Source organism: Marmota monax, unplaced genomic scaffold (genome assembly GCF_021218885.2).
Source record: "Marmota monax isolate L192 unplaced genomic scaffold, Marmota_monax_Labrador192_F-V1.1 WCK01_AAM20220418_F8-fsc00011, whole genome shotgun sequence".
In the NCBI taxonomy this organism is placed as follows: domain Eukaryota; kingdom Metazoa; phylum Chordata; class Mammalia; order Rodentia; family Sciuridae; genus Marmota; species Marmota monax.
In genome coordinates this window covers 6,904,184-6,929,445 of record NW_026693082.1, presented here as the reverse complement: position 1 = coordinate 6,929,445, position 25,262 = coordinate 6,904,184, and the positions used below count along the sequence as shown (strand labels likewise).

Genomic DNA, 25,262 nt, shown 5'->3' with positions numbered 1-25,262 from the left:
TGAACATGACAAGACTAACCCTCAAAAGGAAATATCATCTTGAGCTGGGTGAACACAGTCGGGAGGCCATCTGGTACTGCGGTAGAGCTCAGACCACTTCTGGATATTTTACGAGGACCTTGACAATGAAACACAAGGAAATGAGCTCCTATAAAGAATTTAAAAATAGGGAGGTATTTAGGTTGAGAAAATAAACCGAGAGGGATGGTGACCAGTTTCTTCAAACATTCACAAAGGGCTGTCACGATGAAGAGAGAATGGACTTAGTTCACATGGCTTCAGAGCATAGAACTGGGGAGATGGTACAGGCAGGTGAATTGGTTAACAGAGTAAGGAAAAGGTTCCAACAATCAAGAGTTTCTCGTTCATAGAAAGGACAGTTTGCAGGGAAGGACTCTCCTTGTCTCTGAAAACTTCAAGGAGAGATTGAAGGAGCATTTAACAATTCAACAGATGCACCAGGGGCACTATGGAGGACATCCTCATACTGGAAGGAAAAACAGCTAAGGCCGCCACTCGGCTTCCTCCTGGTGCCAGTGTCTTATGCATTATTCCTTCTAATGCACAATTTCTTACTGTTTTCTGTTCGTATGCTGCAAATTTACAAATAATTTCCATTCCAGGCTTCATATTTTCTATCTTACAATCCTTTCTCACTTTTACTTTGGCAAAGCTGTTTGGCTCTACCTAATTCTACACTGTGTTTTACCACCAATAGACATGTCAGTCTTCAATGATTCCTTTCGTCTAAAAAGGAGTCATTGCTCAAATTTAAGGGCTCTCCTATTTTTTTTAGTTAAACCACATAGTAAATAAATTGTCTTCTTAAAAAAATTGGTTTTTAATTGTCATACTTTACTATTTCACTATCTGTTTAAATCAGTTTTTTGTTTTGTTTTGTTTTTGCTGCTGTGACCAAAAGGCCTGACAAGAACAACATAGAGGAGGAAAAGCTTTATTTGGGGGCTCACTCACAGTTTCAGAGGTCTCAGTCCACAGATGGCTGACTCTTGTTTTGGGCCCCAGGTGGAGGAGGAAAGCAGCTCAGAAAATGGAACCGGGAGGCAGACAGGGAGAATTTCTCTCACCATGAACAAAATATAAACCCAAGGGCCTGCCCCTAGAGACCCACCTCCTCCAACCACACCCTCCCCACCTACAGTGACCACTCAGTTAATCCCTATCAGCAGATTAATGCACTGATTAATAAACCTCATAACCCAATCATTTCATCTCTACACTTTCTTGCATTGTCTCACACATGAGCTTTTGGGGGGTCACCTCATTACTAAACCATAACACCATCCAGATTTTTTTCTGTTTTTTTGTCTTCACGTTTACCTCCTCTCTGTACAAATTTCACATCTCCAGAATTATCCTTACCAATGAGGTACTCCAATACCTCTAGAGTAGGCCATAAAGAACATAAATATATATTAACAACCAACTCCAAGTACAATTTGTTAAATATTTTATTTTTATCTGTAACTTTTATGCCAACATATGTAAGCATAATCAATGTCTTACAGAGCAACTTTTTTGGGAGTGGTTTCCAAATATAGCTGACTTCCTTACATTTGCCTCATAGAATCCATATGAGGAAAGAAAAATAAAGGTAAATATCATCTTCTGAAGAAACTAAGTGGGATACTTAGTTTGTATCCCACTGACTACCTGGCATACAAGGCAGAATGAAGCCACTCAATAATATGGAATCAAGTGGAGCATTAAAATGGGAATCTACTGGCTAATAGGTCAAAAGATTCGAGATATGTTTCAGGACATCATATGGCAAAGAACAACCACCTGTGTGGTCCCTTGACTCTTTGGTGACTTGTCCAGGAGCAGGGTTTCCATATGTGTATTCCTAGGGATTGTGTAAACACTGTCCCAACCTTATGTAGAAACGTTGAAGATGCTTTAGTATATGCTGAATGAATACATGGACCTAGAGGCAAGTCAATGGCAGAGTGCCAAGATGGAAACCTCAGTCAGTAACAGACGCCTCTGCAGTTCAACTAGATCAGAGATGTTGAAAAACTAATGTCAGCATTGAAGAAAAGGCACAAAGAAATGAATCCAGGGGAAAGAGAATGGCCCCCAGGGAGCAATGGAGCACATTACTCAAGGTGCAGTGGCAATCCACAAAGTCAAAGTAGCCTCTATGAATAAAGCAAGGGATCAGAGCTGCCAGACTTCCACACACCTGGACTGGGACCAAACGGAATGAGGTAAAATGGCTGTGCTGGAGAGGCATCTGCTCATTGTACACGTGCTCCCTGGAGATAGATGAAAACTCCTTGTGCTACTGGGAGTCTGTGTCCTGCCCTATGTCACATGATGGCATGTTGAGGCAGAATGGAGACTGGAATGGAGGCTTCCTGCCTCTTGGATGCCACCAGATGCCACTTCCATTCTTTATCCATTTTCCAAAAGAGAACCCCAATTACAAGTGCAGCTTGACAAAGAGCTGAGAGACTTGCCTCTCCCCCAGGCTCTCCCTACTTAAGCCTTCCAGAATCCTCTGCCAGAATTATCCCACCACATGGCTCTTTCAACAGGACCTTTACTTTCATCAGAAGCAGTATTCCTAAGCTTAATTCCATCCCCAAATTGACATAAAAATATATTTCAAAATGTTTTCTGGTGGAGAAATAGCACTACCCAGTTGTACTTTTAAAACATAAAAAGAGACTCAGTCGTGGTTTGAAACTGAACTCAGACTTTACTGCTAGGAATGGATAGCTGGCAGAAGCTTTGCCAGTGGCTCTGGAGCCCTGGGCTTATAAATCCTACAATATGCAAGAGGGTGGGGGCTGATGCTGAGTATCATGGGACTGTGCATCTGTGTATGGCTATAGGTGGTGGAACTCAAGGATCATGTGATGTCCCCAGCTCTTACAATGACACAAGGATAATTCTAAATTATCCAGTTCTATTCTTCATTTTGGCTAAAAGCTATCATACATCTCAATGTTATTGGCCTTGAAGCAAACAAGGTGTAGTTTGCCTCAAAGCATTAGGGATGTTGGAAACCAGAGGTGTAGCTTGGCCCAGGGTGTGGAGTTTTAGGTCAGATTTTCTAAGAGACAAAATGGCTATGTCACAACAGAATGTTTTGGATGAAACTTTACATAACTGAGATTTCTAGTTTCATCCTTCCAGTAGTTAGTCAGGATTCAACTCCTTCAACTACAGAGTAAATTACTTATAGTCAAAAATTTAGAAGTAATCTTGACTAAGAAGTAGATAAAGGGAAAAGGAGCTTTGTTAAGAAAGAAATACAAAATACGCATTATTAAGGAAAAGAATGCAAATTCAGTAAAACCAACATGTTCACATATTAAGCAAATATTTTTACTTCATGATCACACATGTCTTTTTAGATAAAATATGCATAGTCACTTTGGAAAGTATTCTTTTCAAAATAAGCAATGAAAGGCATTTTTAAAAAAATAATAAACTGCTATAAAATATTATATGCAGCATGGTGTTAACATTTAGTTAGTAGAATGGTAAAATTTTTTGTCAGGTCCCAAATACTAGTCATCATAGGTTATAGAAACCTGATCATTTATTTCTTAATTAGTGCATTATAGTTATATGGAAAAATAGAATGCATTGTGATATGTTCACACGTGCACAGACACGCAGCTTGGTTAATTTCATTCTGCTGTTCCTCCCCTTTCCCATCCCTCCTCCATCCCACTCATTCCTCTCCTCTGGGTCCCTTCTGTTTTTGTGAGATTCCCCCTCTCTTTTAAATACTTGTTTCTCTCTAGCTTCCACATCTAAGATATTTGACTCTTGACTTTTTGTGTCTGGCTTATTTCACTCAGTGTGATGATCTCTAGTTCCAACCATTTACTACAAATGACATAATTTCTTTTTTTTTAAACAAAAATATGTATTTTTTTTTAGTTGTAGGTGGACACAATACCTTTATTTCATTTTTATGTGGTGCTAAGGATTGAACCCAGTACCGCTCTACCACTGAGCCCCAGCCCCATGCCTAATTTCTTCTTGATGGCTGAGGAAGACTCCATTGTGTATATACTGAGTTTTCTTTATCCAACTGATATCTAGCAGGGTGTTTTACACAGCCCCACTAAAACACTGAAATGGCGTGGCAAGTGAGGCAATGCATGTGTTAATGAACCTCACAATCTTTCCACAACATAGGCATGTATCAAAACATCAAGTTATATCCATAAATATTTACACTTTTTGTCAATTAAGTAATTAAGATTTTAAAACCTGGAAAACGGGGAAAGAATCATTACAGGAAAATGATTGTTTTATGGAAAAAGTAGCTCCAACTTCTAGATTATGCAGCACCGTGGAGTATATAACTTTAAAATCTTCCTGCTAAAATCACCCAGATATTCTGGCTAAATTATAATACACTTTTTTTTTTTTTAAAACACGCATCGCTAGGCTTTCAGAAAAGGAGGAGAAACTACAGGATTCCTACAGGGTACAGAATTACAACAGGAACTGAAAACCAATGAGGCCACAAGGTGACGGACTCCATGGTGATTCTGGGAGCTGGGGCTGATCCTGGGAATCTGGAGCTTGAGTTTAAGGCCACCTGGAGACAACAAGGCCATGGGTTCATGACATGGAATCTTTTCTGGATATACACATATGTAGTAGAAATATAAAGATACTTCATAGGAATGAAGTGTACGGGTGTCAGGAATCCATGGTTATGTCTTGGGAGGGAAGAATGGGTGAGGGGTGGAAATACAGCTGGACATGTGAGATCTGAATTAAATATTAGTACTTTTATTTTGAGGGTGGCTGCATAACTATTATGATATTTTTATTCCATCAGCCCTGAGTGTGAGATGATAGAGGAATAGAGAGGGGTCTTTGAGCAGATGGGCATGGGGAGGCCCGTGCGTTTTATTGTTGATTTTATTTTTAGTTTTTGGAGAATCATCCAGCATTTGCAATATCTAACAGTATTTCACTCAATTCTGCATGAACACACACATATAGCCTAAATGGAGTCCACTATCTTTAAAGCAAGGGATAAATTAGGATTCTAGGCTTCCTGTCAAACTGCAATTTCTATTTTATGCCAGATTAATCTTTTAAAAGATTTCTAGAAAGTGCTTAGGAAGCCAAATGAGAGTTTCAAAATAAATTTCATATATTCTTAAAAAAAAAAAAAAAAAAAAAAGGTAGGATCTACTAAAAGACAACACTGCAAAGTCCTTAGGTTTACAAATGTCATTTCCTATTTATGTGAGTTCTACCGAGGGGTAAACAAGAAACGAATGTGAAGAATAAGACTACTTAAAGAAGGAACAAAAATGTCAAAAAGTGGAAAATAACAATTCAGTTTTGTAAGGATTCCCAGAAGAAAAAGCAGAAACATCAGTTCTTTCCTCTTCTTTTGTATTTCTGCAAGTTCCTGCCACACCTCGTTCCTATTTTTTCTGCTGTGCTCTTGATTTTGGGTAAGGTTACATTTCCTGTATATCTATCCTCTGATCATGTACCTATTTCATTTCTCCTCACCCAAGGCACAGTTCTGCCTCAGGCAAGCTTTGGGGTTTCCCTGGTGTGATTACCTGTTACCATGCAAAATAAGACATATTGTCTTTGTGTGTGTGTGTCCCTGGGGATTGAACCCAGGGCCTTGTACATGCGAGGCAAGCACTCTACCAAGAGATATGTCCCCAGCCCATCTTGCTCTCTTTTTACATGAGGAAACAGAAGTTGTGGGAAGTTAGGCCTCTTGTTCAAGGCCAGAAAGTAAGTGATGGAGACAGATTTCAAATCCGTATCTTTTTGATTCCAATGCATGTGTTCTCTATCCTTCTTATGTCTCCATTTAGCAAATATTTAGTCAGCATCTATTATGTGTCAAGTACTTGCTAAGCACCTGTTAAACAATGTTGAACATGAATCACAAACATAGAAATGATCCCTACAGTCTCTCCTATGAAATGTCTTCAGGAACCAAGTTCTAAAATGGCTCTGAAGTTTCACACGTCAGAAAGCAGACATCAGTGACACTGGCTGGGGATTTCCAGTATAAAGTCCCCAGCGCTGCCAAAACAATGTCGGCAAATTTTGCAGTCTGCCACATGAACCCTGCTGGATGTGCACGTCCTCTTTCTGAGAATTCCCTTCTGACCTTCATTTGTGGCCAGGACAGTGGGATGTTGGTTTGCACTGATATTATGATGTACTGTGTTCTGTATGAGGGGTTCTTATGTCTGGGTTTTAGATCAGGGGCATTTTGTCAAAGGAAGATTACCAAGTTAATAAGGGTCCACCTAAGGACCCAATCACACAACCTCAAGAAACCACAAAAATAGCACTAAATGTCTGGGCCTTTGAATTCTTTATTACTAAATAATCAGTGTAGCTTTCATTATAAAATTATCTTTCTGAAAAGCTATGGGAAAGTAATTTTTTTTAAATCCTGGATGCACAAATATCTTCATGATAGTGCTGATACTTAGTGTATCAGCAGATACAAGTAATTGACTTAGTATGTCAATTGACATGGAATATCATGCCATTAACTATTATGGTTATGAAGACAAAACAGTAACATAAACATGAGTACAATTTGATAGTAAGATAAATATTATATATGTATATAAACAATATATTTAAAATGAGAAAAAAATGGGAGAAAATAGCCAAATTATTTTTTTAAATGTTTTTATTAGTTGTTGATGGATCTTTATTTAATTATTTAATTAATTATTTATTTATTTATATGCAGTGCTGAGAATTGAAACCAGAGCCTCTCACATGCTAGGCAAGTGCTCTACCACTGAGCCACAACCCTAGCCCATAGCCAAATTATTTACAGAGTTCTTTAAAAAGTCGTAGATGATATTTTCTTTATTAGTATAAACATTAGAGTAAAAGACAGATTTGTAGCTATTCTTTCAGCACTAACAGTTTTGACACCTTTTTATGATTAATAGTTTTAGTAAAATTTCAAGGGTAGCCATAGCATAAAGGGCCCAACAAACCTAGGGCCAAAAACTGTCCTCGTGGTGTGTCTTGGTCATCTTAATTCTCTGTGACTCAATTTTCTCATCCATGGAATGGTGAAAATAAAGATATTCATCTCACAGGCCTGGAACAGGGAAGAAAGCTTAAGAGTCAGCTAAATTCTCGTGTATGTATGTCAGTGTGCCATATACAGACCAAGGTACAATCATTCATTCATTTCCACATTTAGTCGTTCAACCATGCTTACTGAATCCTACCTGCATGCCAGCTATTATTCTGGGTGCTTTTAATAAAAAGTCAAATTAGATGTTTTTTTTAAATCCTCAAAGAGCTCAAAGAAGAAAACAGGCAAATAACTAGCATGTCATAACCCAGGTGTGCAGAGAACATGAGGGAGGGCTTAGAAAAGGACCGGATGTAGCTCAGATGACAAAGCAGCTTCTTCACACCCACATGGAGTTCTGAAGAGCCCTTGGAATGAGTTCAGACAGGGAGAGTATTGGTAGCCCAAGGAGGGAGAAAGTCTATTGCAGCACCAAGGTGGGGAAAGATGCCTGAATGGTTAGGTAGCGGGCACTGAAGGCAAAGGACAAGATTTGTTGGTTTTGGTACCTGCTCAAAGTTCTGTATGCCTGCAGTGTAGAGATGAGGGTGGGAAGCCAGCAGATTCATGAGGCAACCTTATCATCTGAGCCAGACCTTCCCAGAGATGAGGCTTTACTAGGTCAAACTATTTTCTGCGTCTGTACATGTCCTTGTCTCATCCCTTACAAATGCAGCCCTATGCTGTTCTTGAGTCACATCTCTGAATAACACAATATCACATGTTAAAATGGAAGGAGGCATTACCCGGCGAAGAGTTGTATCTCTCTGGCCATCAGGACTTTGCTAAACAAAAATCGCTCCCTGTACCTAAGAAGGAATTATAATAAGAACTCCATCTATGTTCCATTATGGTTTTTTTTTTTTTTTGTATCAAAAAAATGTGGTTGCTACATTCTTTATGAGAAGTAACATTTTGCTGACATATCTGGTCACTTTGCAAGATAAGACATGAGATGCAGGAAATGTAAAACAGCATTAGGATGAAGAAAAAAGAATGATGCTCCTACTTGATATTTTTATAGCTTCTGTTTGTCTTGAAAGTGATTCAAAACATAATATGTGGCTATGGAAAATTCCAGCTTTTGGTGGTGTGGGAAGGTGGGGTGTGACTTGGAGGAAGGAGCCTAGGGTATAGTCACACTAAATGTTCACATCATTCCCAAGCTGGAAGCCGGGGTTACCCCAACTTCTGAGCTTTTCATATTTTATAATTCAAAAGACATTTCTCCTATCAGAATGAAATGTCTGGATACATGATTATCATCTCTTAAAATCTGATGCATAGATCATAAGTGTTATGTTACTTGTCAAAGGTGAAGCAAATTCTGATTATTTTTAAAAATAATATTATAAGAATAGGTTTTAAAACTCTTTCAATCTTTAAAAGTTACATTAGAAAAGATTCCTTAGGCAAGATACTTCATCCATATAAAACAGTAGTTGCATGAACACCTACATTTTCTGCTATTGATAGCAATTTTAATCTTAGCCTAAGGAAACATAATTTTATACAAAGGTCATTGCCTCAAGGGGAAATAAAAGGGCTATTAAAATTCCTTTTGCAATTTTTCTCTCATAATCTTTGAATAGAACATTTAAAATGTCATCGTGAATGCACACATATTATTGACATGGCTGTTAATCTGTCAAGTAAGAGCCATTTGAAGAAGATTCTCACAGAATTTTTAAAAGGACTCAGAGCTGATAACAAAGCATTGGCTCAAGATCCAGGAGACAAATTATTTTTATTATTTTGCTCCAAATTTACTCAATAACCTAGAGCCAACCAGTGTGCTAAGTGACCTTGTACCATGCTCAATTGAATGGGGATGTTCTGGAATCAGATAATAACTTTAGGATGCTCAGGAATGCCTGTTTGAGAAAGATAAAAATAAATGCAAACAGTTCATTACATAGAGCTTGTTTAACGTGTATTTACTACCAAAGCATGGGAGTTAAAAAATAAACCCCTAATCCCAAAGACTCAAAAGATTGTGGTACATTTTTCCCATTTTCCACTTCAGTAAGTTGAAACACCATCCACTAAACTGCATAACTTTGACCTCTTGGTCAGAGGTAAGTGCATGGGAAAAAAGGAAACAAACTCTTTTATTAGTTGCCTGCTATCTACCAGACACTTACATGTCTTTTCCAGTCATCTTGTTTTATAGATGAAGTTCAGAAAGGATAAGAGGAGGGGAGGGGAGGGGAGGGGGATAGTAGAGGATAGGAAAGGCAACAGAACACAACAGACACTAGTATGGCAGTATGTAAAAACGTGGATGTGTAACTGATGTGATTCTGTATACGGGGTAAAAATGGGAGTTCATAACCCACTTGAATCAAATGTATGAAATATGATATGTCAAGAACTATGTAATGTTTTGAACAACTAATAATAAAAATTTTAAAAAAACAAAGGATAAGAGGATAAGATGAAGTTCAGAAAGGATAAGAAAGTTGCCTAAAATCATTTAATGGAAAATATTCATTCATTCTTTTATTCCATATCTCATCCACCTTCACATTCCCAGACCATGCTTCTAATAGGCAACTGAGTCTTAGAACTGCTCCCCTTAAACACTATATATATATATATATATATATATATATATATATATATATATATATATTTTTTTTTTTTTTTAAAGAGATATATGCCTTAGTCCAAGCCCTTATCATCTCTCACCTAGTCCAATACATAGGCTTCTTATGGTTTCTATGGCTCTGAAATTAACTTTTTCTTGTATAAGAATTTGTATTAGGTAGAGAGAAGTGATGGGAGGGGAGGGGAGTAGATGGGGGGAAAGGAAGGATAGTAGAATGAAACAGACATTATTATTACTGTGTGTATATGTGACTGTGTGACCAACATGATTCTGCAACCTGTGCACTCAGAAAAATGGGAAATTATATCCCATCCGATTCAAATGTATGATGTCAAGGTCATTGTACTGTCATGTGTAACTAATTTTAAAAAAATTAAAAAATTTAAAAAAAAAGAATGTGTAATCTTCAGAGTTACTCTTTTCTAAAACACAAAACTGACCATGGCATTACTGTTCTATGCCTTTCTTCCTCCCTGGTTTATGAGTTACTTATAAGCAAGGGTGACCTCAGCAAGAAGGCAGACCAGGAAGCTCCAAGCCATCATTTCCCCATGGAAATGCCAAATAAACAACTACCTATGGGCCCAAGTAGCTTTGTGGGGATTCTAGAAACCAGTTGAGAAGCTGCAGAAACCAAGTCAGTGCCTAATCAAGGAAAAATCACAATGAAAACAATGATATATTTTGTGGCATTTTTGCCCACTCTCGCCCTACCCCACCCTCAGCTCAGTGTGGTGTGCCACCCAAGTCCAGCTTCTTCCCTCAGGACAAAAGGAAAAAACTAGAACTTCCCTACAATGTTATGGCTTGTCCAGCAACTGTCCAAAGGGCTGGTTACGGTCCAGGCTGAGCAGGATCCCTGAATGGAATGCCAGCCTCCTTTGGATGACAGGTTGAGGCCACTGAAAGTAGTGACAGGTGCAGGGGGTTGTGAGAGCTGCACCTGCGCGAACCCAGGGCAGCGTGTGGGCAGAGGAATACAACAGCCAAGGCCTTGAGAAGGAGCATGGGTGAGACTCTTAGGAAAACAAGACATTTAAAAGCATCGGTAAATAGGGAGACTGGGAAAAAATCACACTACCATGTGGATGAATATATTCATTATGAGAGTATTAGCAGGAGAGAGAAAAGAGACCACTTATTTGACCAAGAAAAAACAAAAACAAAAACCCCCAAACAGGGGGAAATCCATGGAAAGACAAATTTCAAGACAAACTCAAAACATTCCATTCTGAGACACATTATAATCAAACTGTAGAAAGCCAAAGACCAGGAGAGAATTCAGAAAGCTGCAAAATAGAAGTGGCTCTTCTCATACAATAAGATGATCGGTGGATTTCTTGGAAGAAACCTTGCAGGCCAGAAAGCAATGGGATAATTATTTCAAGTGATGAAAGAAAGAAACAAAAAAGTCAATGGAGTCTACTTTATCTAGCAAAACTATTCTTTTAAAATGAAAGAATAAAAGATCTCTCAGGAAACAAAAGCTGGGGGTGTTAGCGCTATACCTACCCTACTAGAAATGCTGGAGCAAGTCCTCAGAGTTGGAACAAGGAGGTGACAGCAAATAAAAACCATTTGAAAAATTAAGTGGTCCACACTGGTTAGTTTTTGGACAAATATAGAAACTTCTATTATCATTTTGATTTATAACATCATTATTTATTCTTTTATATGATTTAAAGGATAAAAACATTAAACATTATTGCATATGTTTATGGGTATACAATAAAGATGAAATTTATGACTGCAATATTATAAAATGGATGGGGGCAGAGGCAAAGGAGTGGAGCTTTCTTGCATGATTACAGTGAAGTTTTCAGTTTAAAATAGATTATTATAACCTTAGGCTGTGCTATATAATGCCCATATTAATCATAAGGAAAACAAAATATACATCAAAGGAAATGAAAATAGGATCAGAACTATCACTATAAAAAACCAACTAACTACACAGGAAGGAAGGAAGGAAGGAAAGAAGGGACAAAAAGCTATAGAACTTTAAAAAAAACAAACAACAAATGACAGTAGCAAGTCTTTCCCTATCAGCAATTGCTTTATATTTAAATAGATCATACTCACTAATCAAAAGGTATATAGTAGCATAATGGATTTTTAAAAATAGTATCCAACTATATGCTATCTATAAGAGACTCATTTGAGATCTAACTACACACAGGTTGAAAGTGAAAACACAGAAAAAATGTATTTCATGCTTTCTAAAAGACAGCAGGGTAGCTACATAACACAAGACAAAATAGACTTTAAGTCAAGAACTGTTATAAGAGACAAAGAAGGACATCATATGATTGAAAAAGGCTCAATTCACATAAAAGATATTAAGATTATAAGTATATATGCATCAAACATCAGAGTTCCTAAACACTATGAAGCAAACTTTGAGGGAATTGAAGGGAGAAAGAGCTCTACAATAGCAATAGTAGACTTCAGTGGTTATGAGCAAGTTCTAGACCAGCGCTTGACATGTGGTAGTTACTCAAAAAACATTTCCAGAATGAATAAGTGAATGATCTGTTGCATGCTTTTATAAATTACAGTCATGGGAGAAAATGTGCATAAACCATCATAACAATAAAAATTACAAGGATTATTAATAGAAAAATGAAGACCGCATTAGTCAAGGTAATTCTAGACAATAATAGAAAGGTAAAAATTAATATTTAAGAACTTACACATTTTTAAAGGTGTTCAAAAGGATAAATAAGACACATTACACTTCACAGTAGTGTACCTGACTTACATGTTTTTGGGTATATCCACGAACTGACATAGAATGTTAAGAATTCAAATGCGAGTGTAACATAGGTATAAATCATTGCAATGAGAAGCACTGTACCTGCTGTCAGGTGTTACGGGTTATCTAACTCTGAAGACTGAGTAAAACCAGAGCTCTTAGTGTTCTGCCGATAAACCTCACTGAGGTTCATTTCTGAGAAGATTGTTTTAATTTCATCACAGTGAAAGTAGCTACAGGTAGAATAATCCTGATACTGGCCTGAGCCAAAGGACTTTTCCAGGTCACCTGAGTCACCCTTGGAAACTTCAGCATGCATAAACCAACTTCTGGAGACTGGAAACTCCAAGACAAGAAAGTAAGACAAGGTGAGTAAAACTCAAAGGATTTGCACAGCCTTTTCACAAGGCATTAACTACTTCACTCTTGGCAGATAAACCTGGGCCTTTGAAGAAGCTGTTGATGGAAACAAACAATAGATTCAATCCTTCTGTGACCTAATTAGTATTGCTGAAATAACAACAAATGTCATTATGCATAAGCAAAAGTGGTAACTCTGAACGTGGCCAGACATCAGGAAACTGGAGCAAAAGTAGAGAATAGGAGGGGAGAGAGAGCGGGGGTAGAAGAAGATGAAGGCCTCCCACTGTCAGGTGAGATGAAGCACCAACTTATGGCAGTATCTTCACACAAAGACCTTTCCAGTGAAACTCCTATAACTGCAACAAACCTTTGTGTCTTTATGTCTTTGTCTCATTTCTTCTCCTCCAATAAAGAGAAAGATAAGATTTCCATTTTACTGATAAAGAACACAATTAGTAGACTTTTGTCTCCCAGATCAAAGAGATTGGGTTCCGACTGATCATTTTAATTTTATTGAAGTTTTCAGATTCACAAATTAAATAGTTTGGTTGTTCTCTAATATATGAGGTTTGAAATTTCTATTAATCGCCACATTGATTCTCTTCTATTTAATAGACATTAGATAAACTACCTTTGAGGAAGTAAAGCAGACTCAGGCATGAATATGTAGCAACAAATTCTACCATTATGTGCAACTATAAAGCACTAATAAAATATGTGGAAAAAAAGAACTCAGACAACAAATTAAACATTTAAGCAACAGCATCGTTTTTGCATGCCTCAGAAAACTTAAAAGTGAATTAATTTCTTTATTCTGAATCAATAAGCATAAATATTACATTTGGAAATAGGCAATACATTAGAAGTTGGGGGCTTAAAACACTTGCAGTTAGTCCAGAAGCATCTTTTACAGACGAGCTAACTGACCTCCAGAAAGGTAAACTGAGGGCCCATGTTACACCTTTAGGGATGGAGCCCAAATAATGAAGGCAACTTCAAAAACAGTCATCATTCATCTTCAGGAGAAAACACAGCTCACTCTGCAAGTGATTTATCTTTAAAAATGAAGGGAATTTTTACAAGAAAAGGATGTTTGATATTCATAGCTACTTATCTATATTCCTGGCTCCCAGAGTAGATCCCTGACCTAGAGAAGAAGATGACACCATCTCTCTTGGGCTTAAAAGTGGCACCACACCTCAGATGATTAATGTACAAATGCATATTTGATTATGGACATGACAAGTCTGGAAGGCTAGAACTGCCAGGAATAGGTCTGGGAGGAACTGTTATTAAATATTTAAGTAGCACTGATATACAATAGGTATAATTTTTGCCAAACACATAAGTCCTTGCCTGGAGGAGTTTGCTGTCAGCTGTAAAGCTGGTTATTCCGGAGATATACATATGTTGCCTCACTAGGTAAACAATCCATTCCTTACATCAAAGAACTATGGTTTCAATAAACCCTCTTAGGACTAAGGCTTTACACCTGATTATTTGATGCAAAAGTTGTATATACTTGTTACCAAATTAATTCTTTCAGGGGCTAGGGGCTAGCTCAGTGGTAGAATGCTTTCCTAGAATGTGTAAGGCCCTTAATTCAATCCCCGGTATTGAAAAAAAAATAAAAAATAAAACTTCTAGGAAATTCACTTGTATTCTCTGACAAGTTCCAAGTCATCTGTTTTTTGTTGAGTCACCTTTCATTCTTCCTCTTTTCTGTATCATGACACAGAGCACAATTCTGCAACAGCAGCATACACAATGACATCAGCAAAAAGGAACGTTTTCATTTTGTAATGTTGAGTTTGCAAAAAAGAAATTGTCCAACAATTTTAGCCAATCTTGTATGTAGGAGCAAGATAAACTAGTAGAGAATACTGACTCAAAGACATTAGGCAACTAGATTAACGTGTGAAGAGCTGACATCAGCTTTCCCAGGCCGCAGTCATTGGGGAAAGAGAAATAGGAAAATGATGCTGCCTTCAACAGAAAATGATATTTTGGGGGGTAGATGCTGAGCAGAGGATATTGTATTTACCGGCACAGAACTTAAAGCAGCTAATAATTTAAGACAAGTATATTGTTCGATGGGGACATATTAAAGCAAGAGTAAAACCATAGGAGTCCAAGTAACAAGGGAATTATAGAGAAAAGAAGAAATTATTAGAACAAAAAAAATGAATGCTAAGGAAGGCTACTGCTTCTCAGGAAATAACTTAGCTCTGTGCATGTTATCAACGGCTAAGACAGGCAATTAAGAGACGGGCAAAATACTCATTTATTCATTCTCTCTTTCATGGGATATGCTGTTTCCTGTTTTCAAGGAAATATCCTGGAGCCTGGGTGGAGAGTAGGGATATCAATACATTTATACAGAATTAAATACCTTCATAGCATGATGTGCAAAGACCCATAAAAAGTGAAGAATACAAGTAAATTATCTGGGGGTGGAGTGTATAGAACAGTTTGTGAAATGAGGTGATATTTGAGCTTAACCTTGAAACTGAACACGAATCAGAGAAAAGCAAGGTGTGCAGCAGAGGAAGTCTCTGTGAAAACACAGGCCAAGGCACGGACAGCATGGAAGATAGTAGCCAGTGGTACAGAGTGGCTTGAGCAATGTGTACAGAGAAGGGTCAGAGCCAGGGCCTGAAGCCTTCCATCCATGCATGGGGTCATGGGTCTTTCATACCCTGCTTAAGAGTGTGTGTGTGGACTTGATTCTGAAGGCAAAGGGGCTTGAAGCTGAAGAGGCACCATCAAAAAGAAAATGCAAGCCAGGACTGGTGGCGCATGCCTGGGATCCCAGCTACTCAGGAGGCTGAGGAAGGAGGACCTCAAGGACAAAGCCAACCTGGGCAACATAGCTAGACCCGATCTCAAAATAAAAAAGAAAAGGGCTGGGGATATAGCTCAGTGGTAGAGATTCCCTGGGTTCAATCCCCAGTACCAGGGGAAAAAAAAAGTTACAGAAATCTCACATTTAATAGAAAAAAAAATCTATCAGTGGATGAGAAAACTACTTTGGGTATATAGTTCTAGACTCCAGGGGTCCTTGAAATAGTAGAGATTCCTAGGATCAACTATTATTTCCATCCCCCCCCTACCCCTTAGAGGAAAGAATCTAGGGTGTATAGGTTGGGTGAATGACTTGCCTGGCTTCACACTTTGCTACTGGAAGAGGGAGAGCTTGTGACAGCTCTGCGGTTGGGGCACCAGCATTTCCTGAGCTCCCACTGTGAGCAGAGATCACTGGACTTCTGCAAGATTAAGGAACAGAAAATTCAGCTATTTTTATTCAAAGAGCTAAGAATTAAGGTAGGAAGACAATAGAAACATGACAAATGGATAATTTATACACTAAAAATGACCCTCTGATCAGTTTTTAGTTTTTGATCAGTAATTAAATTATCTTGCAAAAGGAGCACAGTTAAAGGTGGGGATGTGGCTCAGTGGTACAGCAATTGCCTAGCATACACAAGGCCTGGGTTTGATCCCCAGCACTGCAAAAAAACAAACAAAAAGGAACACAGCTATACTATAATTCAGCTTTTAAAAAGCCACTCTCATTGTGTAACACCTTGCAAATTAATGTGAATTTAGCACAACCTACTCTAGATATTAAAAATATCTAAATATTTAAATATTAAATATCGAGATATTAAAATAACGTGGCACTCTGCTAACTCAGGATGGCCTTACTGTCCTTCTAAGACTGTCCTCTGTTACACTTCATTGGGAGCTTGGAAGCAAAGTTCCAGGGGTTGTCCCAGAACAAACTCTGTCCTCTGTATCTTAGCTAAAAGGGTCACTGTGCCAGCTCAAGTGAATAAAACCATGTTTCTAATAAGAGAAATCCTCTTAAGACAGGAGAAATATGAGTTTTATCCCTCACTAATGAGTGTATCAGAGATTTAACTGACAGAGCTTCTGGAGTGTTCTTTAGTAAGTAAGATGGTCTGAGCCACAAGAACGTGGGGTTATGTTGACCTCCAGCTATAGAACCTCCAGGGCCAGGTTGCTTTGTTTTCTATGTGTGTGTGTGTGTGTGTGTGTGTGTGGTCACAGGGCCTCACACTTGCAAGGCCAGTTCTCTACCACTGAGCTCATCCCTAGCCGCACGGCTTTATTTGAAGTCAAGTTTATTGTATATGAAGAGGAGGGGAAAATGCTCTGAATTCCAACTGCCTCTTGCACAGGAAGCCTTGTTAGACTGTAGAGTTTCTCAAAGAATGAGCTGAAGATAGCCTGTAATCATGACTATTAAAAGTACACCTTTCTAAGCCATCCCCAAGCCTAACGACCCAGTATTTAAATTGTTAACAAGATGTGCAGATGGTTCTCATGTACTCTTGGATAACCACGGGCTTTGGTTTGCATGAGCACAGTGATTAGTGTTGGGTGTGCTATCATAGATCTGAAGAAGGGTTTTTTGGACTAGGAGTTGGAAAGAGCACAATTGCCCTATACAATACAGGGAACAGAAAAGTGAAATTCTGAGGACATTGGGGCAGAGAAATTTGAAAGAATAACTAGGAGAAGGAAAAGATAAGAGAGTCACTATGGTGGCTAGAGGTTGAAGAATAGGATACAATATAAGTGTTGAAAATCTCCAGTGTCGGGGCAGCAGAGAGGGCTTTTCAAGAGCAGGGACATCTATTATCTCAAAATTGTTTGTTTTGAATGAATACCTCATCTCTCCAGATGGCCGGTAGAATCTGCTACACAGACACTTATGTTGAGCTTCATTTGTAGAATCCAGGAGAAAGGCTGAACTTCTTTTCTGAACCCACATAGTATAGAATAGAGACAGTAGAAGATAATGAACAAAATCCACAAATGGCCCCAAAGAGCAAACTAACATCAGCACAAAAAGGAACTTAAGCACAGAGACACCTACACTGAGAAGTTATAGAAATCCTAGGGTTTGGCTCTGAGACTTTCTACAGGTACTGAATAGAAGTTTGATCAATTTTTATGTGAATTTTAAGAGCAACTGCTCCCACTAACCTTTGGGTTGTATGAAGTTATGTGAGCTTCTTTTTCTCTACTATTTCTTTTAATATTATTTTTTGCTGTTGTTGTTATTTTGTGGTGCTGGGGATGAAACCCAGGGCCATGAGTGTGCTATGTAAGTACTCTACCACGGAGTTACACATAACAAGAGCACCTGTAATCCCAGCAAAATGGGAGGCTGAGGCAGGAGGAGTGGAAGTTCAAGGTCAGCCTCTACAACTTAGTGAGGCTAAGTTAGTGAGGCTAAGTTAGTGAGGCTAAGTAAGGCTTAGTGAGGCTAATTTTTTATTTGTCAAAAAAAAAAAAAAACAAAAAAACAAAAAAACAAAGGGGCAGGGGATGTGACTCAGTGATAAAGTGCCTCTGAGTTCCATCCTCAGTACCAAAATAAAATAAAGCAAGATAAGCCTTCTGTATTTTCAAACTCTTGTTCTTAGAAGAAACTGGCTATTTTTGAATCTTGCTTTATTTTGAGCTTAAAATCCTTTTTTCAAAAGCAATGATCATTTCTCACATCTCTCTTTTTAGAAGTCTAGAACTTTCAGTTAGACATTTTTTTAAACTGAAGACCACAAAATAATGGGGAATCACATTTTTCAGGGACTTAAGTGAATACTAACAACCTACAAAAGTGAACATATTTCCCCTAAATGAACAGTGTTTACTTTTCAGTGACAATGCAAGACCTTAGCTGCTCAAAAGCATATTTATGCCAAGTTTCCCATCTCAGTTAATTGCCCTTTTATTCAAGGGGTTTATTGATTGATTTTTTTCATTAGGGATTTGGTTGTGATCTATATAGAAAAAAACTTTTTTGTTTTACTTAATTACTAAAATATACATTCCTACGCTGCTTTTGGTTACAACTTTTTGTACATGAGGATGGAAAAGGCTTTAGAGAATATTTGATGAATGAGAACTTAAGAATAAAAAGTTATAATTCTTACAGTCTTTCTTCATATTTAACAGATTCTTTTCCGTATGTCTCAGTTTCCTCAGTGTGGCACTGGACTAGTCATGACCCTCATTCTGTGAGGACCATGAGCAATTAGTAGACCCTTACCTATCAAAAGAAACATATCAGCCGGTCATGGTGGCGCATCCCTGTAATCCCAGTGGTGTGGGAGGCTGAGGCAGGAGGATTGCAAGTTCAAAGCCAGCCTAAGCAACTTAGTAAGGCCCTAAACAACTCAGGGAGACCCTGCCTCTAAATAAAAATACAAAAAAGGGCTGGAGGTGTAGCTCAGCACTCTTGGATTCAATCCCAGTACCAAAAAATTAAAAAAAAGAAGAAAAAAAAGAAACATATCTCTAGACCTTTCCCCCCAAAGGAAATGTTTGTATAGGGGCCTGGTTATCTTTTGGATTATATGCCTGAAGAGAGTCATGTTTTCTTGAACTAAAGTTACCTTGAACTAGAATCCCCCCTCTCTCACGGGATGGCTGTTTTCATCAAAGAAACAGACTTTCTCTCTCTTACAGATAGATTGAAAGTAAGACTAGTGAGGTCTGGATGCTGTACTGGGTCACTCCCTGTAAGGGTCTCAGCAGCTGAGAATGACCCGTGTCTTTAAGGCTTCCGCCCTGCATCCACCCACCAGCCTTGCCCACCAGTGTCTGGCGCACAGTGACGGACGTGTGGGTTTCTAATAAGCACAGGCTGTGCCTGGATTGCTGACCTCTGGGACCTGCAGGGATGGCGTGGGTGTCATTTCCTCGTCTCCAGAGTTTCTTAAAGTGAGTTTCTGTGATGACCTCATGAAGTATGATGTCACAGAACATGATGAGAGCCAAGGACACTTGTAGTCTGTAGCTCTTCATCTGTGAAATTAGTGCATTGTATCTGATGCTCTCTAAGATTTCTTTCAGATCCACAACTCACTATTCTCCAACGCTCTCAGTTATTTTCTCCTGTAAATTCCTCAACAGCCCAACCATCAAGCCCTTTTTGCAGCTTAAGCTGTGAAAAAATTAATAAATGTCTAAGACTCAAAGTTATATCTGTAGGGTTGATAATTAGGAAGAAAAATTAAAATGAGATTTTTGAGGAAAGGCTATCAGTTTTCCAAGATGCCCTGCCACTGATTTAAACAAGGGCAATGTCAAATAGTTCACTGATGTCCAGATTGGCAAGACCCAAGCTTGAAGAATCCATTCAACTTTTTAAAAAGTGTGCATTTTATACCTCATAATTAATTTAGGAGATTTGACAGTGTTTTGAATTGTTTCCCAAAACTCACATTGAAATTTAAGTGCCATGTGATGGAATTAAGAGGTGATTATGGGGGCTCTGCCCTCATGCAGGGGTTAATACTGTTATCCTGGCATCCAAGTAATGGGCTCCTATTAAAAGGACAAGATTGGCCCGATTCTTCCTCTGTCCCGTGAGTGCTCATTTGCCCTTCTGCCGTATTATGACACAGCATGAAAGCCCTCATCAGAGGCCAGCGCCAACCTTCTGCACTTCTCAGATTCTGGAGCCATGAGCCACATTAACTGCTATTATTTACAATTTCTCTCCCCTGGGGTATTCTGTTACAGTTACAGAAAACCAGCTACAAATACACTTCTATATTCCTTACAAGCTGACTGAGAAGTGCTGACACTTTGGATAAAATTTCATAGCATTTCAAATTCTAGAACTTTTGTTTAAAGTGCCAAGCCACACCACAGTTCTATTATACAGCATATAAACAGATGTTATATGTCACTCCATCGAGCAATGAGGAACACACGGCAATATGTCGCGCTGGGATTGTAATTACAGAGCACAGAGGATTAAGGGCTTATAAACACCATGGTTCAGGGCAGGGGCAGAATTCCAGGAAACTGGATAATGAGTATTTTGAGCACACCTTTTACATATTGACCTATTCTATAGTGTTTGTTAATTCCAAACTTCCACATTTAAATGAAATAAAACCATCAATGTACCACTCTACTATAGCTTCTGAGAGAAAGCAGTGGAGTTTGAGTCGTATTTTTCGTCTCCTTCCACACAGTGCATTTCCAAACACAATGAAAGCAACATGCAATGCTGAACTTTTGTCTGAACTTCAAATTCATGGTTAGAAATGTCTACCGTTGTGGTCCAACAACAATGAACTAGATCTATCATTGTTCTAGGGCAGCAGGTGCAGGTACCCTGCAAGGAGGTCATTCAAGGAGGAGTGACACTTCAATCTCTCTTTCTTTCTCCTCCCTACTCTGCTCCCACATTCCTATAAAACCTCCATTGGCAGGGAGCTATATGTGAAATTTGTGTTTCTGTTGTTGTTTTGGAGGGTGAAACAGAAACCCTCCATTCTTCCCATCTTGTTTCATTCAATTTTGTGTTAATGCATCATCATTTTCAATGCTTGGAAACTTTCAAAGACTTTTTTTGGGGTGAGGGTGGGCACATATGGGTAGTAGGGATGTAACCCTGGGGCACATTACCACTTTACATCCCCAGCCCCTTTCGTTTCTTATTTTGAGACAGGGTCTTGCTAAGTTGCTTAGGGTCTTGCTAAGTTGCTAAGGTTGACCTCCAACTTTCGATCCTGCTGCCTCAGCCCCCTGAGTAGCTGGAATTACAGGCATGTACCACTGGGCCTAGCTTCAAAGAGCTTTTTAAAGAGGGAACAATTGCTTATCAAATAAGCAGTGAATCAATTCATGCTTCCTTCCCTTTTTAAACCACCTACGTGACCTTCAGGGAGCTTCCCATTTCCCACAGGCAAGCACCAAACCTCGTTCTGTACCTGCAAGTTATCTTGCCCTGTGTCAATGAACTTTTCAAAATAAAACCATCTCACACATTCCCTGCTGGAGGAGGTGACTGTGTGTGTGGGTGGGTGCTGTATTATTTTAGTTTTACTGGTTTTTGTTTTGTTTTAAAGTTCTGTCTCCTGAATATTCTGGACCATTTCTGGGAGGTTTTTCTCTTACCTACTTTCTGTCTCCCCTGTTGGTACAGACCTTTATGTATTAATTTTTAAGTTGTCTCTGAAGCAAATCATTCTTCAACATTTCCCTTCCTCCTGCCCGCCTATGTTTGCGTATGTGGGAGTGTTTGGTGTAGAAATCAGAAAGTGATTTATTGCTAGTAAAACAGTTTCTATCTTTACTATAAATATTAACTTGAACATGGCTAGGCATAGAGTTTTCAGTCACCTTCAACTTTTGGTTGAAGAACTGAACAGCTTTGGTGTTATCTGAAACAGCAAAGCTCTTTCTAATTTAGCAAAAGTTAAGGAAATGTACAAGGCCAGAACTTTGTGATGTTCTGTCTTCCAAACCTGTATTGCCTTTTGGTTCAATAATTATATAGGGATTTGTGACATCCTTCTTGAAAGTAATTACACTTCCATAATATTGGAGAATTGCACAGAGTATTTGGTTTGGATGGATATGATGTAATAACAAAAGAAAATACATCTTAGCCTATTTCTGAACAATGCAGTTTCTGCAAAGCACCTGTCTGGTGAATGAAGTTCATTAAGCTTTTTCATTGAACATTTCTATCTCGTAATGGTACTTGTATTGTTACATTATATTTTTATTTTTTTTCTTTCTTCACTCAATCTAATTGGCTGCTTTTAACAGATATTGTTAATCTTAAAAATTTTGTCAACAAGCAGAGATAATCCTAGTGTTTTACCCTATGTTGTGAGGAGAGGTTAGAACAGTGACCTTGAGATGGGTAGTCAGGACATTGGCTTTCCTGGTCTGGCTTTTATGGTGGTGAGTGGGGGCCAGGAAGGTCTATATATAATGGAACACAAATCAGGGCACTTTGGGGAGAGAAAAATGGGTTCTTTTTCCACAAGAGAACCCTAGGTTTTGAGGGTGGTAGTTGCTGGATGTAGTGTGGGAGGGACACTGGCTGCTTGGGACTGCCTGGTATAGCTCTCTCCTGCTTCTCACATGCAAAAAAGTAATAGTTAAGGAATAACTATGATCTTTGAGCATTTTTTCCACTTCCTTAAAGTCAATAGTTCTTGACCAGGTGATGAGACAAACATTAGACACACCTTGGTAAATGTGTTCACCTTGAAGGTAGAAGTGTGGTCCTAGTCTAGACTTAACAGAATGAAATCTCCAGGACTAGTACCTGTGGAGTCTGCAAAGCTCCTCCAGTAATTTGGATTTGCACAGTTGTTTCTACAACAAATATATGAAAAAATGTTCAACATCTCTAGTAAGTAGAGAAATGCAAACCAAAACTACTCTAAGATTTCATTTTACTCCAGTCAGAATGGCAGTTATCAAGAACACAAGCAACAATAAATGTTGGTGAGGATGGAGATGAGGGAAAGGCATACTCATACATTGCTGGTGGTACTGCAAATTGGTGCAACCAATCTGGAAAGCAGTATAGAGATTCCTTAGAAATCTTGGAATGGAATCACCATTTGACCCAGCTATCCCACTCCTCAGTCTATACCCAAAAAACAGCATACTACAGTAACACAGCCACTTCAATGTTTATAGCAGCACAATTTGCAAATTCTAAACTGTGGAAGCAACCTAGATGCCCTTCAACAGATGAATAGATAAAAAAAACTGTGGTACATATACACTATGGAGTATTATTTAGCATTCAAAAAATAAAATTATGGCATTTGCAAGTAAATGAATGGAGTTGGAGAATATCACTAAGTGAAGTAAGCCAATCCCAAAAAACCAAAGGCCAAATGTTCTCTCTGATAAGTGAATGCTGATCCATAACGGGACTGGGTGGGGGAGGGGCGAGGGTACATGGGGAGAATGGAGGAACTTTGGGCAAAGGGGAGGAAGGGTAGGGAGGGGGTATGGGGTGGGAAAGATGGTAGAATGAGATGAATGTCATTACCCTAGGTATATGTACAACTGCACATGTGGTGCGACTACATCATGTACAACCAGAGAAATGAAAATTTGTGCTTCATTTGTGTACAATGAATAGAAATGTATTCTGCTATCATGTATAACTAATTAGAACAAATAAAAAATTTTTAGAACAACCAATGATCTAACTTGGTAAGTTAATTTTCCCTCAGTGATGTGGGGAGGCATCAGAGATCTCAAAAGACTGGAAATCCTTACAGAGTTGGGCCCTAAGCAAGAGACATTTGACTTATGACTCTTTCTAGTCTAATAGTTGAGAATGAAGAAAAAGGAAAAATTATACAGAGTAAGTCACACCTGCACCCCCAGCACAGAAACCCCAAAAGAGAACCCCTAGGACTTTCCTGTAGGGAAACAGTTCATTGCCAATTATGGCTTTTCTACGAGCTAAGATGGTGTCAGTATTGCCATTAGCAAGGAGGCTTAAATATGGCTCCCAGAGAAGCATAAACACTGAATTGATACATTCTGTCTGCTAGTAAAACATTAGATAGGAAAACAGATTACTGTGTACCTTAATGATTGAATCAGTGAGTCCTTGCACGGTGCTTTGCAAGACAAAATAGTTAAGATTTTTAGATTAGCAATAGTCTTTATCAGGAATACTTTCCATTTATCCTTGGTATGTATTTTTGATACTTAAAATCTAAAAATAATGTTTCTTGAGGTTGTCTCTTTCTTGTCCATAAAAACCAGTTAGACCAACATTCTATCTAGAATCAATTATTCATGAAGATGACTTCAGTCTTTCTGAAGAGTCCAGGTGGAAGAGAAGTTATTGAGGATATACCATAGGTAAACCTTATCTAATGATGCAAACACTCACCATCCTGGGCTCCCTCCAAGCAGGTGCTTTGAACCAGCAGGATGCTGACAGCCAGTCATTCAGCACCAAGGACGTAAGTTAAAATCTCGACAATACTTTGGCTGCCTTGTAATGAGAGCTTTTACATTTCCTTCATCTAAAAATGAGTATCCATTGTATCTCACTGGATAAGCTCCCACTCCCAAACCCACAGTTTTCTAGATTACAAAGAAAAGATGGTGGTATTATAATTAAATTCTGCAGATAAAGATTCTTTAGGTAATTACTTTCCCCAAATTGTTTAAAGCAAAGAATGTTGCTTTAAACATGTTTTTTTCCTTAGGTAAATGATGAACTGGTTGGTCATTTTCCTCCCAGACATTTTTTTAAAGTGCTCAAAAGGTTATCACTAAAATATGTTGAGTAAATATATAATATATAATTATATGGATGTAAAAATATTTTCATAGTCTAAATGCAAATGTATATTTGGAGCATTATTTAGGAATGGGAGGGGAAAATGTATGGGATCTCTCAAATGTGTATCTTTACTTTAGCTATTGAGTAATGAATGGAAATGAACTGCTTTTAGGTCAGACCTGTTTAAGCACTTAAATCCTGAATTCAGAACTCCGTATACGAACTATTTTATTTTATATACATTCACACACACACAAACACACACATACACACACACAACTTATAAAAAGGAGAAAACCTTAAAATTGAGCTATAAATTTAA

At 38.3% G+C, this 25,262-nt stretch overlaps 1 protein-coding gene across 5 annotated transcripts in view; it reads right to left on the bottom strand.

Annotated features, from left to right (window-relative positions):
• Nucleotides 1–25,262, bottom strand: part of Fry (FRY microtubule binding protein) — a 407,101-nt gene that overhangs the window by 273,542 nt on the left and 108,297 nt on the right. The window contains exon 3 of one of the 5 annotated variants that reach the window (XM_058582514.1): nucleotides 15,984–16,088. The exons of the other annotated variants lie outside the window; for them this stretch is intronic. The gene's annotated coding sequence lies outside the window, so the exon portion shown is untranslated. The remainder of the gene's footprint in view (nucleotides 1–15,983; nucleotides 16,089–25,262) is intronic. 5 annotated transcript variants of the gene reach the window in all.